This window comes from Schistocerca piceifrons, chromosome X, assembly GCF_021461385.2.
Source record: "Schistocerca piceifrons isolate TAMUIC-IGC-003096 chromosome X, iqSchPice1.1, whole genome shotgun sequence".
Classification (NCBI taxonomy): Eukaryota; Metazoa; Arthropoda; class Insecta; order Orthoptera; family Acrididae; genus Schistocerca; species Schistocerca piceifrons.
In genome coordinates, this window is record NC_060149.1 from 374,301,796 (window position 1) to 374,329,297 (window position 27,502).

The 27,502-nt window shown below is 44.9% G+C and overlaps 1 long non-coding RNA gene and 1 pseudogene across 1 annotated transcript in view; one reads left to right on the forward strand and one right to left on the reverse strand.

The window, feature by feature from the left end:
- The window catches only part of LOC124723217, a 420,152-nt gene that overhangs the window by 260,680 nt on the left and 131,970 nt on the right, over positions 1-27,502 (forward strand). The gene's annotated exons all lie outside the window — the stretch shown is intronic.
- LOC124723458 lies at positions 26,906-27,023 on the reverse strand (annotated as a pseudogene).

Below are 27,502 nucleotides of genomic sequence, written 5' to 3' on the forward strand. Positions count from 1 at the left end.
GTAGCATTGGATAACAATGGTTACAATTTTTTTCAGATATGTAAATCTACGCTAAAACTAATGCCGACATACTTTTTTTACTACTACAATTAGATTCCACTGTTCCAGTAGCGTAGCTTTTACAATAATTGTGATGGATTGTGTATCCTTAGAATATAATTTCAACAGCCCCAACAGCAAAGGTTTTTACAATGATAATAGTAATTTTGGTGAACTGTGAGCTATATAGATACATATACTAAAAAACTAATCTGATTTGGATGGCTAGTGGCAGGTGAGAACTTAAGAACTGTTCTAGTCTGTAGCTACGCTGGCTGTCTCTCCTTATATGCTGAGCTTCAGATCAGCACATGTGTGAATGTTCGCCTAGTAAATGCCGTCCTTCAGGTAGTCCAACAACCATAAATCACATCAGGTGATCCTGCCATCCAAGTATATGGAAAGCCTTTTCAATAACTTTAGCAAACACTGATGGCATAGAAATAGATCTAAAATTGTCTTCATTATTCCTTTCTCCCTTTTTATAAAGCGATTTTACTACTGAGTACTTGAATCGTTCGTGAAACTGACCATTGGTAACGAAAAATTACAAATATTGTTAAGTACAAGGCTAACATGCGCACACAGTACTTTAATATTCTGCTAGGCACTCAATCGTATCCATGAGAGTCCGTAGTCTTCAGTAATTTGATAACTGACTCAATATCCCCCTTGTCAGTTACTCAGAGCAGTATTTCAGACATCAGTGTCGGAAAGGCATTTGCCAAATTTTTGTTTAATTGATCAGCAATGCTCCGAAAATAATTGTTAAATACTTACCAGTAACCGAAATATTTTTACTACGAACTGAATTTATATTACCGAACTTGTGCTGCTGACCAGACAATTCCTTCACAACTGACCATATGATTTTCATTTTATCCTGTGAATTAGCTATTCTATTGGCGTACCACTCCTCTTTGCCTTCCTAATAAGATTTTTAAGCACGTTACATAACTTTTTGTAGTGGGCTACTGTAGCTAGATGGTGACTACATCTAACATTTTTATATAATTCCCGCTTTGTTCTATATGATATCCTTATCCCACTAGTCAGCCACCCAGGCTGCCTTTTGTTAGTACCCCGTTTATAACGTTCTAGGAAAGAGTTATATTTGTGACCTATGTTATCGCCACTGTAAACATCCTGCCACTCTTGTTTCCTTAACGAGGTTTAAAAAACTCTCTACTGCCGTTGGATTAGCTTTACTATATACACTCCTGGAAATGGAAAAAAGAACACATTGACACCGTGTGTCAGACCCACCATACTTGCTCCGGACACTGCGAGAGGGCTGTACAAGCAATGATCACACGCACGGCACAGCGGACACACCAGGAACCGCGGTGTTGGCCGTCGAATGGCGCTAGCTGCGCAGCATTTGTGCACCGCCGCCGTCAGTGTCAGCCAGTTTGCCGTGGCATACGGAGCTCCATCGCAGTCTTTAACACTGGTAGCATGCCGCGACAGCGTGGACGTGAACCGTATGTGCAGTTGACGGACTTTGAGCGAGGGCGTATAGTGGGCATGCGGGAGGCCGGGTGGACGTACCGCCGAATTGCTCAACACGTGGGGCGTGAGGTCTCCACAGTACATCGATGTTGTCGCCAGTGGTCGGCGGAAGGTGCACGTGCCCGTCGACCTGGGACCGGACCGCAGCGACGCACGGATGCACGCCAAGACCATAGGATCCTACGCAGTGCCGTAGGGGACCGCACCGCCACTTCCCAGCAAATTAGGGACACTGTTGCTCCTGGGGTATCGGCGAGGACCATTCGCAACCGTCTCCATGAAGCTGGGCTACGGTCCGGCACACCGTTAGGCCGTCTTCCGCTCACGCCCCAACATCGTGCAGCCCGCCTCCAGTGGTGTCGCGACAGGCGTGAATGGAGGGACGAATGGAGACGTGTCGTCTTCAGCGATAAGAGTCGCTTCTGCCTTGGTGCCAATGATGGTCGTATGCGAGTTTGGCGCCGTGCAGGTGAGCGCCACAATCAGGACTGCATACGACCGAGGCACACAGGGCCAACACCCGGCATCATGGTGTGGGGAGCGATCTCCTACACTGGCCGTACACCACTGGTGATCGTCGAGGGGACACTGAATAGTGCACGGTACATCCAAACCGTCATCGAACCCATCGTTCTACCATTCCTAGACCGGCAAGGGAACTTGCTGTTCCAACAGGACAATGCACGTCCGCATGTATCCCGTGCCACCCAACGTGCTCTAGAAGGTGTAAGTCAACTACCCTGGCCAGCAAGATCTCCGGATCTGTCCCCCATTGAGCATGTTTGGGACTGGATGAAGCGTCGTCTCACGCGGTCTGCACGTCCAGCACGAACGCTGGTCCAACTGAGGCGCCAGGTGGAAATGGCATGGCAAGCCGTTCCACAGGACTACATCCAGCATCTCTACGATCGTCTCCATGGGAGAATAGCAGCCTGCATTGCTGCGAAAGGTGGATATACACTGTACTAGTGCCGACATTGTGCATGCTCTGTTGCCTGTGTCTATGTGCCTGTGGTTCTGTCAGTGTGATCATGTGATGTATCTGACCCCAGGAATGTGTCAATAAAGTTTCCCCTTCCTGGGACAATGAATTCACGGTGTTCTTATTTCAATTTCCAGGAGTGTAGTTTTTAATTATATGTGACATTTGTTTGAGTATAAAAGCCCTTTAGTGTTAAAATTTGTGCATCGTGGTCTGAAAGACCATTCACTCTTTCACTAACAGAGTGCCCATCTAATAATGAAGATTGAATAAAAACATTGTCTATGGTTGTGGTACTGTTCCGCTGCATCCTAGTTGGAAAAAACACAGTCTGCATCGTATCATATGAGTTTAGGAGACCTACCAACACCCTTTTTCTTGCACAATCATATACGCCGGTGGCGTCGGGAACGGCGGCGTGAGCGAGAGGCGTGCCGGCAGCTGCAGCTTCTCGCACGGCGACCAGCGGCGCCCTTGCTCGCGGAGCCTTACGGGCTTCGCCATCACTGGCACCCAAGCCACGGCGTATTGCAGGAATTGTTACCCGTACGCAGCCACGCAGCCGCTTTAGAAGAGTGAAAGAATAACGAACACAATTATGTACAACGTTCCAGACACTGCTTGCTGCAAGGAAAGAAAGAACATAGATTATTTGAAACCAGAGTGTGTACTACCTATTTCGCTCTGTTCGTTGGCATCTCCCTCATCTCCTCACCCAGACGAGGGTCTTCCTCCATCCTCTTCACCCAATGCGACCTTTCGACCTTACCTGAACTGACAAGAACAAATCGATTCATCACACTGATATCACCTGCAACAATAATGATCTAATAATAAAATCTACGGGAAACAAAATTATTTTTTTTACAAAATGTAGTTACATTAGGTCTGCGATAGCTACTGCATACACAGTATGATCAAAAGTATCCGGACACCCCCAAAAATATTTTTTTCATATTAGGTGCATTGTGCTGCCACCTACTCCAAGGTACTTCGTATCACCTTCCTCAATAGTCATTATACATCGTGAGAGAGCAGAATGGGGCGCTCCGTGGAACTGACGGACTTCGAACGTGGTTAGGTGATTCGGTATCACTTGTGTCATACGTCTGTAAGCGAGATTTACACTCTCCTAAACATCCCTAGGTCCACTGTTACCGAATCGATGTGATAGTGAAGTGGAAACATGAAGGGACACGTACAGCACAAAAGCGTACAGACAGACCTCGTCTGTTGACTGACAGACACCGCCAACACTTGAAGAGGGTCGTAATGTGTAATAGGCAGACATCTATCCAGACCATCACACAGGAACTCCAAACTTCATGAGGATCCACGGAAAGTACTACGGCAGTTAGGCTGAAGGTGAGAAAACTTGGATTTTTGGTCGAGCTGCTGCTTATAAGCCACATATCACGCCGGTAAATGACACGGTACACAATGTGGCGATTCGACGGCAGGGTGTGGGTATGGCGAATGCCCGGTGAACGTCATCTGCCAGTGTGTGCAGTGCCCACAGCAAAATTCGGAGGCCATGATGTTACGGAGTCATCGTGTTTTTCATGGAGGGGGCTTGCACCCCTTGCTGTTTTGTGTGGCACTATCGCAACGCAGGTTTACTTTGATGTTTTAAGCACCTTCCTACTTCCTACTGTTGAAGAGCAGTTCGGGGGTGGCGATTGCATCTTTCAACACGATCGAGCACCTGTTCATAATGCACGGCCTGCGGGGGAGTGGTTACACAACAATAACGTCCCTGTAATGGACTGGTCTACACAGAGTCCTGACCTGGATCCTATAGAACACCTCTGCGATGTTTTGGAACGTCGACTTCGAGCGAGCCCTCACCCATCGACATCGATACCTCTCCTCAGTGCAGCACTCCGTGAAGAATAAGCTGCCATTCCCCAAGAAACCGTCTAGCACCTGATTGAACGTATGCCTGTGACAGTGGAAGCTATGATCAAGGTTAAGGGTGGGGCAGCACCATATTCAATTCCAGCATTACCGATGGAGGGCGCCAAGAACTTGTAAGTAATTTTCAGCCAGGTGTCCGGATACTTTTGATCACATACTGTATCTCCAGCACATACCCCTCCCTGTCCACCTTATTCGTCTGCCGGAAAATCATTTAGTACAAAAAATACGCGACATATTTCATGAATATGACGACATTTAATTACGTATGCAAAGTACCATGGAGATGAAAAAAGTAATGGATACATATATACTAAATTAATACGGAATTCTTAGTGAAAAGAAAAGAAGGAACGTCTCATTGATTTTGATCCTTGCAATCATGTACAACAACAACTGCTATATATTACGTAAACGCTGAAATTTTTTGGAAAGAAACTATCTATAGATGACATATACTGCAACAATACGAAATTGTTAGTGAAAAACTAATATTTATCGATTTTGGTCCCTCGAAATCATCTACAACAACTTTACACTCCTCGGTCACAACACATTTCTTAATCGATGAAAAATGTATGTACTACGTACGATAATATTGCTGCTGCTGCAGTTCCTGCCACTGCTGCTGCTGTTGCTGTTGCTGCAGCTGCAGCTGTTGCCTCTCGACCTCTTCAATTACGCGCTGGATCCATGCTGAAACAGTACGACATGTATTCAATACGAAATTTTTGGTGAAAAATGTTACAGTTATCGATTTTGGTTCCTCAAAATCAACTACAGTCTTCTTGGTCACCACAAGTATTACAAAGGTGGAGTATCTACCGTACTTACACTACTGCCAATGCAGCTGCTGCTGTTGCACCACGGCATGCATTTCATTCACGTTTTGTGTTGGTGGATATGCGCTGAAAGGATAAAAATAAATGTATTCAATACTACGAAATTCTTAGTGGAAGAGCAAAATTAGTTAATCTGTACTTACCAGATAATTCCCCATCCTGCTCAGTCTCTGCCACCCGCCGCTACTTCTGTCGACGTTGCTTGATGCAGCTGACTGCTTCATTTCTCACCTCAACTGGTAATACACACGCAAAAACGGAGCAAACTGACGATTAGCGAACACGATCAGGACCTCGAACTCACACTACAGTGGTTGACGACAGAATGAGGGCTACTGGCGGTCATAAGTTCTTTAAGGCTTCTTGCCTTGGTGTGTCGTAGGTTAAGCAGCCTATACTGCTTTTCCTACAGCTGCCTATGGACTTTTTTTTTCTCAATTATGGATTTCCTTCTTGGTGTCACTGTTTTCGGCTTCTTGCTTCTTTCGCTACTGGTGCGTGTTCGCTACTCGCGGAGCTGCTTCGGCTAGCGAGTGGTCGGTCAGCAGTGGACTTGGCTTCAAAGGCCACTGACGAGTTGCTTGTTGGATGCTCTCGTTGCCGTGTAGAAACTTGTAGCCGGAAACGCTATTTCAGCGTCAGTATTTCGGCAACTTGTGTAGGTCCCTCGTGGGGAAATCACGTGGCAGGTGCAGTGCAAGCGTGAGGGCTTTGTTCTGCACGGTTTGTAGCAGCTTCACTGATTTGTCGGTCGCGTTTCCTCAGACTACGGCAACGTATTCCAACACTGGCCTGATGAGACTTAAATACAGTGTCCTGTCGCAGTCTGGAGGAAGTGTTGACTCAGGGTTCAGTAGCGGGTACAGAAGGCGCTTCTTGGCCTGCGCCTTTGCCCGCACCTCTCGAATATGCGCCTTCCGCGTCAGGTTTGTGTCCAGTGTAACGCCGAGGTTCCGACCAATGCGTGACCATAGGATAGAACCTCCCATGATCTGCACTGGCCTGATGTCCGCTGGTACCTTCTTCCACGTGAAAATCACCGCCTGGCACTTGCCTGCGTTGAATTTGAGCCGCCATTTGGTGGCCCAAGCTGCGATCTCGCCGCAGGCGAGCTGCAGGCGGCGACGCAGCAGTTGCACGTTCATGCTTTTCGCGAACAGCGCTTTGTCGTCCGCATAAAGTGTCAGGTGTACCATCGGCGTTTTCGGGATGTCAACAGTGTAGAGACAGTGCAGTAGGGCGCCGAGGACGGACCCCTGTGGTGCTCCCGCTCGGATGGGACGAGCTGTTGATGTACCATCGTCGACTCGCACATGGAAGGTACGTCCGTGTAGATATGATTGGAGCAGGCGGACGTGCGAAACTGGCACCCCGTGTACGAGCAGCTTGTACAGAAGGCCGTTGTGCCAACACAGTCAAAGGCGCCAGCGACGTTCAGTAGCACCGCCCCGAAGTACTCGCGACATTCCAGAGCCCCTATCGCGTGCTCCACGAGACGCAGCAGCTGCTGTTGCGTCGAGTGTCCTCTGCGGAACCCGAACTGCTCGTCAGCAAGCAGACCTTCTTCCCTGACATGGCGGCGCAACCTTCTTGCGTAGAGGCGCTCGAACACCTTTCGGGTGGACGGTAGCAGGCTGATCGGTCTGTAGTTCTGGGCCAGAATGTTGTCCTTCCCTGCTTTTGGAATGGCCACCACCTCAGCATGCTTCCACGCCGAGGGGTAGCTGCAGCTCTTCAGAACGGCGTTGAAAATAGCCGTCAGGACGCGGACTGCGACCTGCGGCAGTTGTTTCAACAGCGCGTTGTTGACGTCGTCGCAGCCACCTGCCTTCCTGGTTGGCAGGAGGGCGAGCTGTTGTTGCCCCTCTTCTTCTGTGGTTTCTTCAATCTCGTCATCTTCCGCTCTGACGGCCAGGAAGGCAGTAAGCCGCTCTTCCACCAGGCGGACGTGTTCGTGGTCGATGTCGTCTTCCACCGGCGTTAATTTTTCCGCAAACGCGTTAGCAAACACGCTGGCTATGGTGTCGGGTTCTGCGAAGACGTCACGCTCCGCCTGCAGCGGCGGATTGCGTTGGCGACGTCTCAGGAATCTCTTGGTGGTTTTCCACGCGCTGCCCTCGTCAATCCTGAGCGTTGCGATGAGGCCGGCCCAGTCTCGGTTCCTGTGGTCGGCTAATGCGGCCGCGATGTGGCAGCGGTTTCGGTTGAGCTCAAGTTTCTGCGGCGGGGTCTCTCGTAACCTGCTAGTCACGACGGATTCTGTTCTTCTCCCAGATGACATCTATGATGTCAGTAGGCAGCTAGTGGGAGTGGTACTGTGGTTTCCTTGGTCCTTGCGACGTGGCTGCGTCTGCTGCATCCAATGAGTATCGCGTGAATGCTACGATGGCCGCGACTGCTCCCAAGACGTCCGGATCGAGGGTGGCGGTTCTGTCTGTGCCAGGAGCACTCGAAAGTGCTCCCAGTCGACGTTGTACAGCGTTCTGGGGCTCTCCGGTGGTGCTACGCCATCTGTATCCAGGTCGAATATCACTGTCAAGTGATCTGGCGACAGGGCACAGCGGGTGGACACGACGGTGTTCTGTGCTGCCCCCTTGATGATGGCGACGTCGAGGACGTCAGCGAGGCCGCGTCGTGGGTATATGATACAGTCACAGGGCCCTGCCACAATCGCATCGTGATTCCTGGCCACTCGGAGTGGCCACTGGCTGCTGCTGTTCGTTACTCGGGAGTTCCACTCCGAGTGTTTTGCGTTAAAGTCGCACTGCCAGCAGCGCCTCGAAGTCTGCTGGTTGTAGTGTCCCTCTCGGTAGCTGGTATGCTGCAATGAATGTTATCTTCCCCGCCGACGTACTAACAGCGACACCTGTAGCTTCCACCTTCGCCAGCTCTGGAAGTCGTACAGGATGGTATCGCAGCGATGTCTTGACATACACCAGCGTCCCACCGCCTGCCGTTTCTCGGCCTGTGCCGTAGGATCGGTAATTTACTGCCCGCACGTTGACCCCAGGTTTCAGGTGAGTTTCCGTCACGAGGCATACGTCCACTGCCTCGTTGTGCAGAAACCGCCGGAACTCGCCTTCTTGGGTGCGAACACTATTTGCGTCCCAGAAGCAGGCTGTGATCCCCAATAGTGGTGTTAACCATGTCTGGGCGTTGTGGATGCTGTTGTGGTGTTGGCCTTGGCGGCCGCTTGCACTGTAGCCACGATAAGCTGCAGAATTTGCATAACGAGTTGTTTGAACTCGTTCAACATCGCCCTGAGCTCTGCTGCGTGAGATGTTGCCACTGGTTTCTCCTGGTGCGGTGTCGTCTGTTGGGCTTGTGGCTTGTTCTGCGGTTTATGAGTCGGTGGCGGCCTGTGGTGGCCTTTGTCAGCGCCTACCGTGCCCCTTGCCCATCCTGGCTGGTATCTGTTGCTCCGTCTGTGGTCCGCACCCGATAGTGTCTGCCGCGGTAGGAGCGTTCTCCGTTCAACGTCCGCGGCCATGGTCATCTGTGGCGGCGTTGGACGTTTTTGTGTTGGCCTGGGTGGCGTTGGTCTCGTTGCTGTTGCTGTGGCGTAGCCCCTTTCCTCTTGTACTGGCCTGGAAGGGGCCGCTCGTCCTCTCTGGTTTGAGGCTGCGCGTTTGGAGGTGCTGCAGCCTCGGTAGTTCGCCACGTGTTTATGTTTAAAACTGTGAAAGATTGGAACAAATGACGCTTTTAGCTGCGAACAGCAGCAGCTACACAAAAAATAACGGAACTTTGTAAGATCACTGTGTATTTGTTTGGCGGTGTCGGGCGCTAACAATTACGAGCATTTCACGACTGCTGGTGATTTGCCCAGAGTCACATTTTTTGTGGCTTCGGAAACATTAAAAAATTTCAAGCTTAGCACGAAAGCATAGCACACTGAATTCAATGACATGATGATGCTTAACGGTATGACAGCACATTGCTAATTTCGATGCTGTCAAACAAAGTAACTGTCCATTACTTTAAGTGCTCCTATAGTGCACTTTTGCTTTGTGCTTTACGTCAGCTAAATGATCCTTAATATCTGCTCTTCCCCATACGCAATAATATCCTAACACTTAGAAATCACACATTCTGTTTCATATTCACGCCTTCTTCGTTTTATGAAGAACCGCTCATGTGAATATTTTATTTGGAATGAACACTTCCTCTTCGGCATTTTGAGTACACTTGAAGCAATTAAACATCTTAATAAAAAATTAGTCGCGATACGCCTCAGAGAAACAGAGAATCACGTATTTGCAAAGCGTAAACTAAAGTAAGATAAAGGACACTGATGGTGGTCCATCAATGTAAAAAAGCGCATTCGAGTCGTAGTGCTTAAATCACGGCTCATACTTTGAAATGAGTTCACCCATTTTAAAAACGTGAGGTAGCATATAAAATCTGCGCCATATATATATCACACAGTAATGGTACAATCATGCTCAAAAGTATCCGAACGACCTGAATTGCATTTCACCTGATTCCCATGCAACCCACATAATGCAGCTGTCTAGCAGGTCATCTAATCGCTCCTTGGTACAGTCGTTTGACTATTGAAAATGGTTCCAACAAGTCACCACTGGAAAACACTGCTCTGTATCGCAACAACTCAAGATGTAAAGAAATACCACGATACTACAACTATCAGGGGACACCTCATCACAGATATGACTGTCCTTCAGGCTTGTAAGCTCACATTTATTGCAATAAATGACATACCTGAAATGTTAGCACTGTCATTATTACGTCAGATAGGTAATGCACGTAGTAAGTTCGTCGTATTCACGATTTCCTCTTCAAAGTAACATACCATACTTGTTATTTAACACAAAATGTCATTAAAAATTCACGTTATTCACGAGCAGCTAGTTGAGAATATTTATGAACTTCAAATGACACGACGAACCGCCTCGTTCTGCATATGGATTCAAACCCAGGTCATGCAAACTAAGATTTCGTGACTGACGGAAATTAACAGTCATTCCTGACTAGGCGTAAAGAGAGTGATATACCTCGATTTTAGACAGTATCAGTTAACAATTATCAACTTTAAATTACATAACGTAAACATTTTTAAAGGACGCGAATTCCTACCCAGCATCTACTGTCCCTGTTAACGAACTACGAGAGATGTTAAATATTGCCTCTTCACAAGTAACTTACTTCAAATGCAATGAGGTAAAGCTTTGTGTTGGACAGGGATTCGAACCCAGAACCTAATCGGATTGGTATCGAACCACAACCAACTTTGACATATTGGATTTTCTCGGCAGTAGCTAGATGTAGCAGTTGAACGAAATGGACAGTGTCTTGAAGGGAGGGTATAAGATGAACATCAACAAAAGCAAAACAAGGATAATGGAATGTAGTCGAATTAAGTCGGGTGATGCTGAGGGAATTAGACTAGGAAATGAGACACTTAAAGTAGTAAGGGAGGTTTGCTATTTGGGGAGCAAAATAACTGAGGATGGTCGAAGTAGAGAGGATATAAAATGTAGACTGGCAATGACAAGGAAAGCGTTTCTGAAGAATAGAAATTTGTTAACATCGAGTATAGATTTAAGTGTCAGGAAGTCGTATCTGAAAGTATTTGTATGGAGTGTAGCCGTGTATGGAAGTGAAACATGGACGATAAATAGTTTAGACAAGAAGAGAATAGAAGCATTCGAAATGTGGTGCTACAGAAGAATGCTGAAGATTAGATGGGTAGATCACATAACTAATGATGAGGTATTGAATAGAATTGGGGAGGAGTTTGTGGCCCAACTTGACTAGAAGAAGGGATCGGTTGGTAGGACATGTTCTGAGGCATCAAGGGATCACCAATTTAGTACTGGAGGGCAGCGGGGAGGGTAAAAATCGTAGAGGGAGACCAAGAGATGAAGACACTAAGCAGATTCAGAAGGATGTAGGCTGCAGTAGGTACTGGGAGATGAGGAAGCTTGCACAGGATAGAGCAGCATGGAGAGCTGCATCAAACCAGTCTCAGGACTGAAGACCACAACAACAACCTAGCTAGATGTATTAACTGAAATGACGAGACGAAACATTATTTTTTTCCTTCCCAGGCCTCCAACCCGGCACGTATCTCTGTTATATTCTAGAGAAAAGGAACGTTAAGTATGGGTTTGTTACACCAGCAGCGACCTGTGAGCACGTTTGAACTAGAAATAATGTGACGAAGAGTTCAGTGCTGACTGAGAATCGAACCCCAAACATATCGTTGTTGACTACACAAAAAGAGACGTCAGCTACTGAATTTTTCTCCACCAGCAGCACGGAATAACATCCTTGAACATAGAGCGATCTCTCAAATAGTTCTGTGTCTCACTGGGAGTCAAAAACGTCAGATATCGTTAGTGTTGACAACGAATGGAAATGCATTAAAAACCAAAATTATTATCCACCAGCAGATAGGTGTTCTCATGCTAGAGCTTGATAATACATAGTGAAAACTTTAGTGGTGGGCCAGGATTCCAACCCATTCATGCGCAATATGTGAAGATGTTGAGGAATCTGGAGTTTTGAACAAACAACAAGTTGTAGTCGAGCTGTATTGTCACGAAGGGATCAAATTCCGCGTTAAGGGCGGTCTGAGTTGCATTCCCAGTTCAGAACCAATTTTATCGACATACAGAAGCTCAAATAAAAGATGGAATAAGTGTCCTGTGACCGTACACAGGGTTTGTTTCGTCACTAGAAATAAATAACTAGTATAAGAAAGGTTACTGGTGAAAGAGTTTGTACATGTCGCCACTCCTGACTTTATTGTGGTTCAACCTAACGTGTACTTGGTAGAGAAGGAATATCATGTTTAATGTGATTTTCAGACCACAATGCCATTATACCTTCTTCACTTGGCGTCGCCAGAAGAGAATAGAATCTGCCTCTCCCTATCAATAAACATCGGCATAAGTTGGAATCGAACCCAGACCACCATCATATGAAACTATCATCGGTCCAACAGACCACCAAACCCTCTTCTCTACGACTCATTTCTCTATTGTAACACCGTTGCGGCACACAAGATGAGAATTCTGACACACAGGCTCCCTGTAGTGGTTTGCAGGATTTTCAGTACATTCATTTACTTGGTTGACCGAATCGCCATGAACTAGGTGCCTTGGCTACCCAGTGCATACATTCGACTCTATTTTGTAATCACAGAAATAAAATAACGTAACTGCCACCTACACAGAACTGCCAACAGTGTAGGATGCAGAAATTAAAATACGAAATGTTCCTTTCCATTTCAGCTACTCTATTGCGCTATCTGTTTGTTGAAACCGTCGTGGAGTGCAAAAGAAATGCTGTAACTGTCTGTCTCTCAGAAGTCTTGACCGGCCATATGCATTATCTCACAGCACTGTGGAATGCGGAAGTTCTGGAGGAACTGTTGTTCACTTCCAGAGCTGGGTCGCTGTGTCACAGCTAGTAGCGTAACGGTAAGCATCGCGCACTGTTGATAAGACGTCGCGTGTTCTATTACATTCGCTGCTACATTTTTTAAAACGCAATTCTGCTGTCTGCTGAAGTTATCAATTTAACGGAACTATGAACATAATTCTCTTCACTTCTCAACGCAAAATAGTCGCATGTGGAAAAAAGGCTAACTTCTGCGTCATTTTGTTCTTTTCAGGTTTAATAGACGGCCAGACACAAAATGCGTCTCGAAGCTTTTGTATTATGTATGGGGAGACCGCATCGTGCCAAAATGTCAGAAAAGTATTTTCTACATTAGCTGTCGTCTGGTAGTGGCATTTTATTCTTCTTCAAACCTTGTTTGACAGCTTTAACTCAGAACAAGTTTTCTACATGCACATAATCAATAAACTGCATGTGCATTGTCAGACTGTTATAGATAACTTCAGAGAATTCGCATATATCGTTGATGATTAATTTCTCTCTCATGTGTAGTATTGTTTTAACAACAGTAAAAGAAACCTTACGAAAACTGTGCACTGTATTGTAAGAAATGAAATAAAACTACCCACGATAACCTTACGACGAAAGTCTGTTTTACCAAAACTGAGTATCTGTACACAAGCGTGCCTCTATTTGCACGAATTAGTAAAATACTATTCACTTAGATTTCGATTGGGTCTGTGTTTAAATGGTATGTTGTGTCATACTCAACAGGTATGCAAATGTGGCATTTCATAAATGAAGTTACATATTCCTAGAAACCCAAAATTTGCTTGTCAGCAGCGGAAAGAGGCGTTACCTGTTGTGCAGCATTGTAAGTTTTTCACCATTGCACTTTGAGCTGAAAGTATTTTCTTGCGATTTGCTAATCAATTTATTTCCTTCACACTTATCACCCTGGCATGTGAGTCTTAAGTGAAGAACAATATTGAATTTCGTATCGTTGACGGTCGATTCGAATTTCTTCAGAGACGCTTGTATTGTATAGCAGCTTGGCAGTCAGAAAGCCGAGATCTACGACCATTAACACAACTTATTGAGTCGAGCTGCCAAGAGGATTTGATGTGTAAAGGTTTTCTTCTGATTTTGTTACAGAATATTTTATGGGAATTCGCAGCTCCATGAAATAATACAAAAAAAAATCGCACGCTCTGCCCCTAAAACGGTTAGAACTGACGATTCCCTTAACCGTTGGAACACGAGACTCGGGCGGTGCCACGGGGCTACGGACACACTGCTGCCAGTACGCCACTCTGATCATGGTATTGGTCGCTCAGCCTTATAACGCATCGTGAAAGATATTAAAAGTTGTCACTTATGTGAAGAATAGCATTTCTGTAGCCAAAAAATTGAAATTTCTGTCTCAGTGTCTTAGTTTACGTGAGGATTATGTACCACGAGTCATTCAAATGGAAAGGGAATATCAAGTGAATTTAGCGAGTCAATGAGAGTACGAGGAATGTGAGCTCTAGCCACGAATGGATCGTGTTTCTCAGTACACCGCAGCGGTATTTGCTGTTGTCAATATCCTGTCACACGATTGTCTCTTTCCACCCTCTTTCCGAATGTAACTGAGAGAATCAGTCAATTTGGGGATTCCATAGTTGTTTTAAAAGAGAGAATGGACTGACTAATAGTGGTCGGGAACTCTATAACCATGACGGTATAAATTCACTTCGAATTCCAGCGACGGAAATCATTACTCGTTCAAAGTTATATAGGCAGTGGTTTTCCTTTTGCTCTATTTACAAGTGGAACGGGAAAGGAAATGACTTGTAGTGGCACAAGAACCACCCACACAGTTGATCGCATAATGACTTGCGGATTATGTACATAGATGTAGATGAATCAATCATCATAGTCTTGATTTTACGGTAACTCTCCTGAAGAATTTGTATGGGGCTAGAAGTAATCATCCGCATTATGAATAACTCGTAGAAACTCCTGACATGACAACAGAACGAAAATACTTGCGTATAATACAATGTTGTGGCGCTAAAACAAATAGTTCACGTTTTGGTTAAGGTGATCACTGTCGACTACGAAATTACTCATTATCGAACCTCACCTATCAATTCTTAACGATATCCAAAGTGTGATGTCCCTAATTTTTAGCTCCAACTACTGTTCCACGTTCAAAGTCTATTAATCCACGTCGAGTGGCTATAATACCGGCGAAAACTATTTCACAAGAATCACGTGAGTACAAATGACAGCTCCACCGATGCAGTGCAATACCTTGCGTACGCGTTACTGCCACCATCTGTATATTTGCATATCACTATCGTGTGACTGTCACCTCAGTGTAAATGTTCCACACTCAGCTATCAGCAGCACTTGGGCTTGGAACTCCTGCTTCCAACGGCATCATAACAGTCTGTTCATCAGCGATCGGTCAAACGATTGGCTTAGGAGCTACAGACTCATCGAGCAGCCTCACCCTCCACGCAATAGGTTCCCAACCTTTCTGAGACCACTGACCGCGCCTTCTCGTTATCACCGAACTTCGTCAAAATTTGTAACGTAGGTGGGGCTCGACGAGATATTTAAATTACAAGTGATAGGTCCATATGGCCAAGTGTTCAGAAAGAAATACACTCCTGGAAATTGAAATAAGAACACCGTGAATTCATTGTCCCAGGAATGGGAAACTTTATTGACACATTCCTGGGGTCAGATACATCACATGATCACACTGACAGAACCACAGGCACATAGACACAGGCAACAGAGCATGCACAATGTCGGCACTAGTACAGTGTATATCCACCTTTCGCAGCAATGCAGGCTGCTATTCTCCCATGGAGACGATCGTAGAGATGCTGGACGTAGTCCTGTGGAACGGCTTGCCATGCCATTTCCACCTGGCGCCTCAGTTGGACCAGCGTTCGTGCTGGACGTGCAGACCGCGTGAGACGACGCTTCATCCAGTCCCAAAGTTGCTCAATGGGGGACAGATCCGGAGATCTTGCTGGCCAGGGTAGTTGACTTACACCTTCTAGAGCACGTTGGGTGGCACGGGATACATGCGGACGTGCATTGTCCTGTTGGAACAGCAAGTTCCCTTGCCGGTCTAGGAATGGTAGAACGATGGGTTCGATGACGGTTTGGATGTACCGTGCACTATTCAGTGTCCCCTCGACGATCACCAGTGGTGTACGGCCAGTGTAGGAGATCGCTCCCCACACCATGATGCCGGGTGTTGGCCCTGTGTGCCTCGGTCGTATGCAGTCCTGATTGTGGCGCTCACCTGCACGGCGCCAAACACGCATACGACCATCATTGGCACCAAGGCAGAAGCGACTCTCATCGCTGAAGACGACACGTCTCCATTCGTCCCTCCATTCACGCCTGTCGCGACACCGCTGGAGGCGGGCTGCACGATGTTGGGGCGTGAGCGGAAGACGGCCTAACGGTGTGCGGGACCGTAGCCCAGCTTCATGGAGACGGTTGCGAATGGTCCTCGCCGATACCCCAGGAGCAACAGTGTCCCTAATTTGCTGGGAAGTGGCGGTGCGGTCCCCTACGGCACTGCGTAGGATCCTACGGTCTTGGCGTGCATCCGTGCGTCGCTGCGGTCCGGTCCCAGGTCGACGGGCACGTGCACCTTCCGCCGACCACTGGCGACAACATCGATGTACTGTGGAGACCTCACGCCCCACGTGTTGAGCAATTCGGCGGTACTTCCACCCGGCCTCCCGCATGCCCACTATACGCCCTCGCTCAAAGTCCGTCAACTGCACATACGGTTCACGTCCACGCTGTCGCGGCATGCTACCAGTGTTAGAGACTGCGATGGAGCTCCGTATGACACGGCAAACTGGCTGACACTGACGGCGGCGGTGCGCAAATGCTGCGCAGCTAGCGCCATTCGACGGCCAACACCGCGGTTCCTGGTGTGTCCGCTGTGCCATGCGTGTGATCATTGCTTGTACAGCCCTCTCGCAGTGTCCGGAGCAAGTATGGTGGATCTGACACACCGGTGTCAATGTGTTCTTTTTTCCATTTCCAGGAGTGTATCATTTTTGGCGTGGATCGAGTGAAGCGTTAGCCATTTATGTTAGCGTAGTTTACAGGCAGCGTTTGGAGATGGGGAAAGAATGCGGAACGTCACTCCGAGGGCTCCGTATGCGGAAACATTTTTTTCATTTTCAATTTCTACATTATTTACTCGGCAAATGAATCGAAATAACGCTTAGCATAAGGTACTCATTAATATTTACATAAAAGACATGAAAAGGAAAGGCGAAGCAAACTATTAAATTGCAAATAAAATTCCAGGAAGACATTCTAAGGCGTATACGAGAATTTCATCCGTAAACTTCGACATTTTTATTATTTTGTAGTTGGTGATTTACACGTGCAGGTGAGCAGAAATTTTCTCGGCATGTTTTACCCGTTATAAAAGGCGGCGTTTTACAACTACGTAGCTGTTTCAAAGTTTCTATAGAGAAACAAACTTAGTTCACAATCATAAAAGATTCTCTCTCGTTGCACAGTTTGGCAGCAAACCATACGTAACGCCTCATGTGGCCAAATATTGGTGAGGATAGCTGGTGATGCACAACGTAATTTATTTTGATGCGAAGAGGTTCAAGAAACAGCCTAATAGCTGCAAAACAATGGTTTATTAGCTATTGACCTAAGTTTCGATATTTCTAAAAATATCTTCTTCCTAAAGGGTAGGCCCCCTTCTGGAGAAGACATTTTTACATGTGTTGAAACCTAGGTCAATGGCTAATAAACTTTTGTTTTTCAACTGTTTGGCTGATTTTTCAACCTCTTCAGATTTACACAGTTGTTGTTTCACAACCATGTTTAAGATTTTGTATTTTGATGTAGTTTTCTCAGGATGTGATTTCTATCTCTCTCTCTCTCTCTCCTTCTCTCTCTCGATGAGAGGAGAGCAGCTTTGAAGCTATTTGATCAAACACTTCCATTGAAAAAAAAAAACTGAAAGATATTGCCGTGTCGAATTAGCAGCCGAGGGCTGCTCGAAGGTCAAAACGAAACCAACGGAATGCGAAAGTTTTCACTTTAATTACAATCGCTTCTCGGAATATTATTTGCACAGTCTTGGTGGGAGCTGTAAATACAAACATTTCTTGGAACTTTATTTGCACTCCCAAAATGTCTTTTGCCTTTCCTTTTCATGCTTCTCGTGAAAATATTAATCAATACAATATAATGAGCATTATTTTGGTTTATTTGGAGCGTAAGTAATGTGAAAATAGGAAATAAAGAAGTTTCCGCATACGGACTCGACCACACTACCATATGATTACCTTTCTGTGCTCTTTCCACTGCGCCCACCGCTGCGTAGGATCTACGTCAACACGAGTAATGCCTCATGCCTCGAGCGCCCCGCCCCCAAAAAAGCTATTTTTTCTGATCACTTGTTTATCTGGAGCTCTCACTTGCGTCACTCCCATCTCTGGCCAAGCCATGCATATATGAGGACATGCTGAAAAGTAATGCCTCCGAATTTATTATGTGACAGCTCTTAAATATTTTTAAATAAAACAAACCTTATTAACATTAGACGCCTTATTCTTCATGTCTACATATTTGAAACCCTTTGCGGCTAGAGTGCACCGAATTGTAGCGTGTAACGTCTATAAATGGAACTCCCTCTCCAGCAGCATGACACTGCTAGACCACACATGAGCTTTGTGACGTTTGCAACAATCCGACGCCTTGGATTCCCTCTCACTGATCATCCTCCATACCGTCCCAACATTGTCTCATTCGATTTTCATCAGTTTACAAATATTAAAGAATACCTTCGAGGACTTCACTTTGATATTGATCAAGTAGTGCAGGAGAGGTGAGGCTGTAGCTCCGCCGACAAAGTCAAACATTCCACAATGACGGTGTCAACGAACTGCTCTCTCGTTGGGAGAAACATGTTCGTCGTCAGGTTCACTATGTTGAGAAATAAATACGCAGACATGAGGAACAAAGTTGTGGAATGTTACTAATGTTTGCTTTCTTAAGAAAGCTTGAAGTGTCTCCACACAAAAAATTCTGAGTCACTACATTGCAGCATGCCACTTATCACAAATTTGGACGAAATCGGTGATGCGGTGCGGGCACGATCTCCTTGTGTGTGCAAACCGATATTACCTAGTATCCCCTTGTCTCTCCGTCCATTCCGTCACCATCGTCAACATTAGCACGTAACCACACTTCAGAAAATATGGAATTTTCTTTGAACATTTTTAAAATGACGAAAGATAATGATATTTAGTTTTCATAGGTGTTTTATTACACCACGAACTAATGAGCCAATGGCAGAGCTGATACTGCCCATTTCTAATATTCTTTTTTTTAAGTAGTGAAACAATACTCACAAGGGGAACGCAGCAAGTACCATCACCCAGTTTCCCAGTAATTTCATTCGCGATTTCACCACCTCCAGAAATAAAAGTAATAAACATTTAAGTAACTGATGGGCAGAAACATTATACATACATGTAACCAGCTTGAAAATCATCTCTACCTTTGCTATATGCTCAGATTAGTATTACAGGGCTGTGCCTATTCACGATGATAACAAATGTCTGATGGCTAAAATCAGTAAGTTTCGTATAGATTCTATAACTCCGAAATCATTCAAAATAAGCGACCATGTGTCTCGGGTTATCCGTAGATGCTCGACCGTTTCTCAGAAAACGACGGTCAAAATTTTTGCAGTAGCTGGCAGTATATTGAATCGAAGAGGTGACACAGTGGCTAGCGTCGAAGCTTCACGTTTTTGTGTCCCATGTTGGAAATCCGTTTTTTTTAATATAATTAAATCTTATTTCATTTATCTTCCAGTGTTCGTAGAAGGCTCCCACACAAATGTTTCATAAAAAAATTTATATAAAACGTAATATTATGTCTGGGTTTCACAAAAAAGTGCCATACATTTTTGTATAATAAATACTGAGGTGACGTAAGGTCGTGAGAGATCAATATATCCTGGCATATATAGACGGCTGTTGTATCGTGTACGGTAGGTGTAAAGGGGCAGTGAATTGACGGAGCTGTCATTTGTACTCGGGTGATAAATTTGGAAAAGGTCCCGACATGATTATTGCCCCACGAAGGGAATTAGACTTTGAAAGCAAAATGGTAGTTTGCGCTAGATGCGTAGAACATTCCATTTCGGATAACGTTAGGGAATTCAATACTGCGTGTTTCACAGTGTCAAGAATGTGCCGAGATTACCTAATTTCAGGCATTGCCTCTCAACACGGACAGCGCTCCGATCGAGAGCAGCAGCGTTTCCTCAGGGTTGTCACTGATAGCACTCCCACCAAGACTGTGCAAATAATATTCCGAGAAGGGATTGTAATTAAAGTAAAAACTTTCGTATTCCGTTGGTTTCGTTTTGACCTTCGAGCAGCCCTCGGCTGCTAATTCGACACGGCAATATCTTTCAGTTTTTTTTTTTTTTTCAGTGGAAGTGTTTGATCAAATAGCTTCAAAGCTGCTCTCCTCTCATCGAGAGAGAGAAAGAGAGAGAGAGAGAGAGAGAGAGAGAGAGAGAGAGAGAGAGAGATAGAAATCACATCCTGAGAAAACTACATCAAAATACAAAATCTTAAACATGGTTGTGAAACACTGCGCGAAATAACAGCAGAAATCATTGTAGAATGTACGTCGAAAGTATTACTTAGGACAGTGCAGTGGAATGTGGAGTTAATGAGCTATGGCAGCAGTCGACCGACTGGAGTGCCCTTGCTAACAGCACATCTACTGCAGAGCCTCTCTTGGGCTCGTGATCATGTCGGTTGGACCTTAGACGACTGCTCGCAAATAACGATGCCATGTCAACGAGCAACAACTGTTCACGATTGCTTTGAAAAACGTAGCGACACATTTGGCCACCCAGATCGCCCGACGTGAATCCCATCGAACACTTATGGGACATAATCGAAAGGTCAGTTCGAGCAAAATATCCTGCACCGGCAATAACTTCGCAATTATGGACGCCTGTAGAGGCAGCTAGGCTCACTTTTTCTGCAGGGGACTTCGAAGGACTTGTTGAGTCCATGCCTCGTCAAGTTGCTGGACTACGCCGGGAAAAACGACGTTCGACACGATATTAGTAGGTACTCCATGACCACGACTTCCGTCGCCTCAGTGAATGAGTGTATCGTATTTGCAGGGGTTACAATATTTTAACATTTTCGATTCCTTACCTTTAATTCTTATATCAATTCTTACATCTTTTTCGTAGTTTAATCTTGAGGAAGATTTGGTTCAAAATGGTTCAAATGACTCTGAGCACTATGGGACTCAACTGCTGAGGTCATTAGTCCCCTAGAACTTAGAACTAGTTAAACCTAACTGACCTAAGGACATCACAAACATCCATGCCCGAGGCAGGATTCGAACCTGCGACCGTAGCGGTCTTGCGGTTCCAGTCTTCAGCGCCTTTAACCGCACGGCCACTTCGGCCGGCGGAAGATTTGGTACATTCTTTTGGTTGATACCGATCTAAGAAACGTTCGAAGCATACAAATTTCGAACACCATGAGCATCGCCACAGTGACATTTCTTCGTATGAATCTCATTTGGGAAAGAAACATCGTTAGCATTGCTGAAGATTTCACTCATTGGCAACAATTTCGCCGCAAAAGAAGCACAACGTATAATTTTCAGAAAACCGGCGCTTGTAACTGATGAATCAAGATACACTGTAGGAATTCCGGTGAAAACTGTTTCAAATAATTTTATCATTCTTTTATTGTTTTTTTCTTTAATTTTCTCAATAGACAGACAATTAGCTGACGAAAAACGAGAACGTTATTTCAGCATACACTGGAAAACATTCATGTAGTAGTCTTCTACGGACATGGGCGAAAAACACAAAAGAGAAACAAAATTAAAAACAATAATCGGGATTCAAATTCGGGGCGCAAGACTGTGAAGCCGCGATGCTGACCACTGTTCCACTGCTTCGCTCGAACTAATTATGCGCTAAAAGGCATATAGTGAATCTCGAATAATTTGACCGTTGTTTTCTTAGAAACGGTAGAGTATCTACGGATAAGCCAAGACACGTGATCGTTTATTTAGACCGCTCTTTCACTGAGCGATGTTTCTGGGAATCAGGTTATGGCACTTGCCGTGTTCTTCTCGTCAGTGCATCCCGAGTGCTACCCCGAACTCATTCTAAGGCAAGAAAACCAACTACCCACATTTAAGATAAACACTTGCTACAAAATATGCTTTCCTACTGACACTTACTTCACCCACACCGTGCACCTCCATTAAAAGTCAACAGAGTTAGAATGTGTACTCCGTAGCTACCGTCCGTATACCACTTAATTACTAGCGTCCTTACATCTTAACCGGCAGAAACTGAAAGACTTCAGACTGCAACTACTTTTTGTCTGACCACTACCACCTCCACCACTACCATCACTACCACTACTACTACTATTGCTAGTAATAATAATAATAATAATAATAATAATAACACTGTGTAGGGCTCGCGCACGCCATTCGGGCAAAAGTGCTCGTCCTGCAAGTGCTGGTGTGGATGTTGCTCATTCCATTACATTACAATTGGAGAAAAACAGTAAGTACAGAGACTAAAACAAATACCAATTGATAAATACTGTAGCAGGAGAAGCTGAGTAGCACCATGGTGTAGTGGTTATGACACTGAACTGTTGCATGGAGGGTCGTGAGCTCAAAACACACCGACACTGTACAGTTTTAATTTCTATATTCGGTCCGAGTACATTCTAGAAGTATCCAAAAATGTCAAGAATCATTAAGTTCTGTAGCTGTATACATACTGTATGTGCTCTGGCCGGAGGCAGTTAGCTCCGCCCTCTTGTATGTGCAAGTGCTGAATAAACCTTCGTTAAGTGAAGTTAGTGTTCGTCATTCATCTACTTACACCTACTTCTAGATGACAATACAAATTCGTGATTAGTAATAACACACATAAAATGGTGTACGAAATTTGCAACCAGTCGTAAAATGTTTATTCAATTGTGTCATATTTTTAGATATCAGTGCAATAGCTCTCGCTGTAAGAGATCCTCTCCAACTCCAACAAGAAAGAGGTAAAAAAAATTGACTGGCGTTACCCTTACACACGTCACACACTTTTTGTACGAGAGACAATTATATTATGTTGTGTTTCTTAGTAGAATGGTTCTTACCAATGAACACTGTCGCTTGGAAAGAAATGAGTTATCCAATAAAACAATACCAATCGCAGTTATTTAGGTTTTATTTTTAGGCTACTAATTTGGACGACACATTACGTCATCTTCAGACCTGCTTACATCAAGTAACCTTCGTGTTACAAAATACAATAGCATTCTTAACTGGTCTCGTAACGATTATTACGGGCATGTGTGCTCCTTGGACAACTGTCAGCAACTCAGGAGCGCACCGCAGCCCCATACTCCAGACAAAAGATGGAGTTACATTCATAGAAATGAATTAAGTTTTACTTCGATTTTCCGTTATAAGTTTGAAAGGAACATCTTTTACAGTGTAGTGTGATGATTATTAATAACTATGTTTGAAGCACTTTCAATCCATGTTCAGTATTTCTGGGTGACAACTTTTTTCTTTTTTTCTTTTGTTTTCGCTAGTACTGGCAAAGTCTGCCAGACGTTGGACCAGGGTATTGGTGGAATATGTAGTTTCCATTTTGAACCTCAACGTTGTCATATTTTCCCAGAAGTTAGTGAGGTATGCAGAAACATTGAAATAGAGTCTTCTCTGTATCCTCACTGTATGTCTAGTGTTTGCGTGTGTCCTGTGAATGAGTATGGTAGTACATGATCACTGTAATGTTGGATTTGTATATTATCGATAATGGAAGTGAAAAGAAGTAAAACAGGATAATCCGTGGCCGATGGATATTGCACTACTCTAGAAATTCGCAGATAGTATACAGCGAAGGATGCCACGAGTTTGGAATTGTCACCATAAAATTATCGCGTAGTTTAGTTATCATATACTTTAGTAATGGCCTCAGGTTATGTTAATAAAAAATGTAAATTGAAAAGACAAAATGTAGTGATAATTTTAAATGATAGTCAGTGTTTCCCAAAAAATCAAAATCATACTGTCTACAGGGTGGTCAATTCATTTAGGGTCAAGATTATAGATAGGGTAGAATATCCTACGCATAATATACTGAGATTAGAAAACAATGGTCGGAAATGAATATTTTACACGGTACGACTCTTGAACGAGCATTGTATGTGAGGTTTGTATTTGTGAACTGATTACCTTCCATTAGAAACAAGATGCTGCTTCGACGTTGGTGACACTACCCCGCGCGATGAAAATCCATACGCGAAGCTGTTCTCAGAACACAAGCAAACATTCTCCAGATAACTTGTGATGTTACATTGCACAAGATAAATGAATAGGAGCTGATCATCTCCCATGTAGTTTCAATGACAAACGATTTCTGATATTTATTCGAGATGTACTGCCACATTTGTACATCTTGCTGATGACAAGCGGTCGTAGTTTCAATTATAGTGTACATTATAGTGTACCTTCCTACATGAATGTGTGTCCTCATTGCACGAAAGGAAAGGCAGCTTCTATCAAATGACCAGCACATGAATTTTTTTCCTACGAAGTTAAATCATTAATACAAGTAACCTCCGTGGAGTCTGAAGGAGAAATGCTTCATAAGATCCCTTGCTGCCTGCCCATTGTACAACAGACAACACGCATATACGAGAGGGTGCGCTAAAATTGTTATAATTCACACATCGAGACTGGCGGCCATTACTTTGAACTGTTACCATGAGCTTAAGTTGTTGCTGTGACAATTACTTTCCTACCTTAATGTTTACAATTTAGGATCCTTTACCACGTGCATTATCCCGACTAAGGATCTGAGGTATTTGCAATACCTGTAGATTATATAAGAAAGTATGAGTCTTGCACTTCTGTTAGGAACGTGATTCAGGCATAAGGAATATTAGTTTATTAGACGATAAGTGTTTGTCATGTTTGAACTTTCATTGTCAGCAGAGTGTCTTGTTTATGTCACAAAGGGGCTCTTTGAAATCTGTTTTTCACGACGGAATTCGAAGGCGCCTTTGATGCAGGTCAGAACACACTATTGTCTCAGCAGCGTTTATTGGCCACAGAGCGCCAATCCAAGGTTTTGACGACGGTTCCGCGACACAGGAAATGTTCGCCGTAAGCCATTGCGCGATCGACCACAAGCAATCAGTCCACAACGGGAACCGATTTGTGGCCTGAACTGCACGACGAAATCTAATAATGTCTGCAAGACAACTGTCTCGAGAGCTTGGAAATGCCTCAGGAGTTGCAGACTGTGTATCAGATAGACGGAGCAGCTGGTCCAGTCCGGCCGTGTGTGCCCAACTCACAGCAATGCGGAGACGAGTCCGTTTGAAGCTCAGACTGGGGTTAGCCATGCGTACGAAACCCTAATCCGACCCCTCTCCGCATATGAAAATGTTGCGTCGACTTCATCTGCTTCCACACTTTACTGCTCTCTCCAAATCTTAGAGTGACACCTACTTAGCGAACTAATTTTTCCCCGTCCGTCTCCCGTACCAGCTTATGCATTTGGTAACTGAAGATATGAAGACGTAGAGCACTGTAAACATTTCATTGTAATGAAGATAGTCAGATAATAATTTTGTCACTTTATATTGTACCGCTTACGGGCTTAGATCTTTCTTACAGGTCATCTTTCTCTTCACCTTCGTATTCATTGTCCTATATAAATCTCAATGTATCCATTAGAGCACATTTCTGCGCATGTCTGTTATGCTAGTAGATTGAGGACCTAAAAATAATTTCGAGTAGTTGATTAGTAGAGGGGCAAAACCCTGTTCGACATGCCGTGATGATTTGTGGCTCCTGCATTCGGGAGGATGACGGTTCAATCCCGTCTCCAGCCATCCTGATTTAGGTTTTCCGTGATTTCCCTAAATCGCTTCAGGCAAATGCCGGGATGGTTCCTTTGAAAGGGCACGGCCGATTTCCTTCCCAATCCTACCCTAACCCGAGCATGAGCTCCGTCTCTAATGACCTCGTTGTCGACGGGACGTTAAACTCTAACCACCACCACCATTTGTGGCTCCTCAAACTGCTAGCAGAACAGACGTGGAACAGTTTATTGAAATGGATATACTGCTATATGGATGAAGATGACCTGCAACAGTGATCGAAACCGGTAATCGGAACATACATAAAAAAATTTTGAAGTTTCCACTCTCAAACACCCAGAACACTTTCACCTGTGGTACAGTTCCCAAAAAACTGAGTCTTATCACCATTTTTATCTACCGTTCTCGCCAACCATCACCAGCTGCATCATCTCAACAAACATGTCCTACATTTTCTCCGTCACGAAACGCTTCACATCCTTCCCCAGTGTAGTTCTGATCAGATTTACCTCCAAGATCATGAAATCATTTCCTTATAACTACCCGCCGTATCACCTAAACTGATACTACTGCTCACTCTGCAATTAAAGGCCTAACCCATCTTTTTCGTACCTAGTGGCAATTCCTCCAGCCCATTCTAACACATACATCCCATCTATTGGTTCTGTCCTATACACAGCCCAACGTTTTTCCTATGTTATCCTCCGCGATAAAATCTCTACCCAATCCTTCCAGCTAACATTACCAGGGAACTCCACTATCATCATCCCAAACGAACAGGTAGAACTTACGTACCCAACATCACACTATTCATTTCGTTATCGTTATTTTATCTTAATAAAAAAATTGTTTTCCTTTTAACCATTTTAAGTCGACAAAAGAGCAACAGATTGTTTGCTGCTACGTTGTTCACCTCAGGGAGGACATAAATAACAAGCGAATGCAAATTAAGTCCAGATCAAACTGCCGGCTGAGGGAATGTAGTATTTTCGTGCGTATTTTGTTCCAGTTTGTTAAAGGTTTGTCCTCGCACGCTGGTCTATTGGAAAATTAATAAACGAAACTCCTCCAGAACAGTCCATGAAGGCCCAACGGTACCGACCGGCCGCCGTGTCCTCCTCAGCCCATAGGCGTCACTGGATGTGGATGTGGAGGGGCAGATGGTCAGCACACCGCATACCCAGCCGTATGTCAGTTTCCGAGACCGGAGCCTCTACTTCTCAATCAAATAGCTCCTCAGTTTGCCTCATAAGGGCTGAGTGCACCCCGCGTGCCAACAGCGCTCGGCCGACCGGATGGTCACCCATCCAAGTGCTAGCCCAGCCCGACAGCGCTTAACTTCGGTGATCTGACGGGAACTGGAGTTACCACTTTGGCAAGGCCGTTGGCTCGGGAAATTAATGGCAGATATAATTAGAGGGACAGCGTGGAAATAGCCTATTCTGTTGTGTTGTAGTACTTGTGTGGAAGACAACATATTGAATGAGCGCTGATACTCTAAAGAATAACATTGGCGCTGAGATGTCTAAAGACGAGATACTGCAATCATACGTGTGACGACTTAGAGATGCATCATTTACAATATGTGTGGGACTTACCTGCTAAGGTCATCAGTCCCTAAGCTTACAGCCGGCCGAAGTGGCCGTGCGGTTAAAGGCGCTGAAGTCTGGAACCGCAGGACCGCTACGGTCGCAGGTTCGAATCCTGCCTCGGGCATGGATGTTTGTGATGTCCTTAGGTTAGTTAGGTTTAACTAGTTCTAAGTTCTAGGGGACTAATGACCTCAGCAGTTGAGTCCCATAGTGCTCAGAGCCATTTGAACCTAAGCTTACACACTACTTAACCTAAATTATCCTAAGGACAAACAC